A 2462-nucleotide genomic window follows, 5' to 3' on the forward strand; every position below is an offset into this window, starting at 1 on the left:
TGTGGTGGCCCTTCTCATGTCCTCATAGGCTATTGTATTCCTCTCTGTCAAGATGGGCTTCTCCTATTAATTAATTTATTTTACTGGTGTCTCTTCTCTTGCTCTGATCTTACCGTTTCCCTTACTGGGACTGTGTTCCAGTCCTTTCTTTCTGTTGCCATGCCGGGCGGGCCTCTTTGCTTTCACGTTTAGTTGCGTGTCATCACGCTACTTAGTTTCACCACGCGTCCTATCCTGGTCACGTGATTGACATCGCGCTGAGTTTCCAATCTGTGTTACTCGCGCGCGGCGCTGCCTGCAGGACGTGACCGAGCCGTCCTTCGGTAGCAGGCTGGCTGCTAATGTTTACAGCTTCCTGATTTCCTACACGAGCGCGTTCCGCTTCTGGTAAGTTCAGCTGTCTCGCCCTACAGTTCCATCCTAACTCAGGCAACCAGGCTGTGCTTCACATGGCTGTGACTTTAGACACGCCAGCCGTTGCTGTCTCCTAATTATCAGATTAGCCGTTCTGTTTGTTGCTAATCCAACACGTGGTTTTTTGGCCCACATTCTCCATATTTTGGCTTTCGTATTTTTCGCTGTAATGTTTAGACCATCAGTCTTTCTCCATGCCCTCTGACTCTGGTTATGGACAGGTCTGAGTTCCATGCTTGCGTCTTTTCTCCAATATTCTTAACTTTAGGGATAGCAATTTGTTGGTTGTGCCGCTACTGATACGCTTGGACATTCGCCTTGTAGCTCTTAATAGTGTTATGTGGCAGTGCCCTGTACATTTTGTTTGCTCTATTTCTCTTAATTGCTCTAGCACTGTTCGGCTAGCTATACTCCTGTGGATACATTTTGAGCCTATTTTATCATTTGGTTTCACAGTTAACCCAGGCCTGCTAAACTGACTAATGTCCTTTGCCCGTACCCTGGGCCCAGCAGGTCCTTCCACCAGAGTCCACTATTATGGGCATCATTAAGCACAGCCTTGCTGTTCTGACGGGTAATCATTTTCTCTGTTCCAGTTAGCATTTACTGGTTTTTGTTTTGTTTTCTTTTTTGGCCTTAATGCACTTATTCTATTTTTCAGCCTATGGACAACCCTAGCGTACTGCAGGGCGTTTTCTCCAGCATATACACCTCGTTCATTTATCGTGCCAGTGCCTGGCTCACTATGTGAGGTTAGTTGTGTCCACTTTCCACTAGTTCATCATCCTATGGGACTTGGCCTTTCGGTCCTGCAGTTCCACTTACTGATTTGGCACACTGAGGCTCCTGCTTCTCTGGCTCCCCCGTGGTTTCTCCCATCCCTGCTCCTGCAGACTATATGTAGTTGGCACCCCCGTGTTTGGGCAGTTATTTTTACCTCCGCGCTTGGGATTCTCTCTTGATTCTATCTACTTTCCCATCACCTTATTCATTTTTCCTCTTTTCACTTGGTTCTAAATAGATGGCACATGGTGGTTACATTATTTAAAATAATTTTAAACTATTGAGTTTGTACTTTGAGGTGGGGCACTGCCGCATATTTATGCAGTAATGCTCTTCTCTTGCAGTCTTTTGTTCCATACCTCCTGATGAAGACGTTGTACAATAGACATACCACATCGAAACTGGTTGAGTCTTGCCTCCAAGGGATGTGATCTACACTACATGTTCATCTCTAGATCTGCCCTTGAGATAGATTGTTTTAATAACTTTTTCTATTGTGTGTTTTTCTACTTTCACAAAATCAAAAAAATGTATTCAAATCATCAAATGGGAGGTGAGGATTTTGCTCGCTCTCTAGTATGAATTAACTTTGTCATTTTTTAGCTAGTGTTGTTTGGATGATTGTCACGTTGAATGTTGTATGGGTTGAATGCTGCACTGTGAATGGGTTGTGTGATGGACTCATTTTTAGCCATGTTTTATATGTACCTCCATTGTTGTGATATGAAATAACATGTTCTTTAAAGCACTGTGTCATTAATTGATCAATTGTCAAATGCCTGTATCATGACTAAATAAAATTGATACAATTTGTAAGCAACACAGTTTTGTTCTCTGGACAATCTTTCCGGATCTCCTGTAGGCGCTTTGAAACACACTTTACTTGATGTATAAGTGCCTTACAATTGCACAATAAATAAATGTGCCCAAACACTTAAGCACAACGAGTCTAATAAGTGGAGCCTAGTTTGAAAAAACAGTGACGCTGCTGCAGAGATATTCAAAATGTTAGATTCAAAGGCACATAGTTTGAGAAAGAAAGGATATGCTTTTTTACACCTTTCCCGCAAAGTCTAAGATTTCCACATGTACAGTGCTCTTAAATTTCTACCGTTTCAGCAAGCCTCATGTTTTTCTAATTACAATTTGTATTAGCAACGTCTTGGCAGCCACAACCAAGTAATTGGTTGCAGTGATTATAATGCTCAGCCCGACTAAGAAAAGCACCCTGAACCAGTTAAATGGGTCTAAAACATTGTGAGAGG

General features: G+C 42.6%; 1 long non-coding RNA gene across 1 annotated transcript; it reads left to right on the forward strand.

Moving 5' to 3' along the window:
* The first annotated feature begins 873 nt into the window (after positions 1–873).
* Positions 874–2017, forward strand: LOC138473750 (uncharacterized). The gene is made up of 3 exons (XR_011268891.1): positions 874–988; positions 1076–1166; positions 1542–2017. It is a non-coding gene; the product is annotated as an uncharacterized lncRNA (long non-coding RNA).
* Positions 2018–2462: the final 445 nt, after the last annotated feature.

The sequence above is a fragment of the Ambystoma mexicanum genome, chromosome 8 (assembly GCF_040938575.1).
Source record: "Ambystoma mexicanum isolate Mex_15411 chromosome 8, UKY_AmexF1_1, whole genome shotgun sequence".
Lineage (NCBI taxonomy): Eukaryota > Metazoa > Chordata > Amphibia > Caudata > Ambystomatidae > Ambystoma > Ambystoma mexicanum.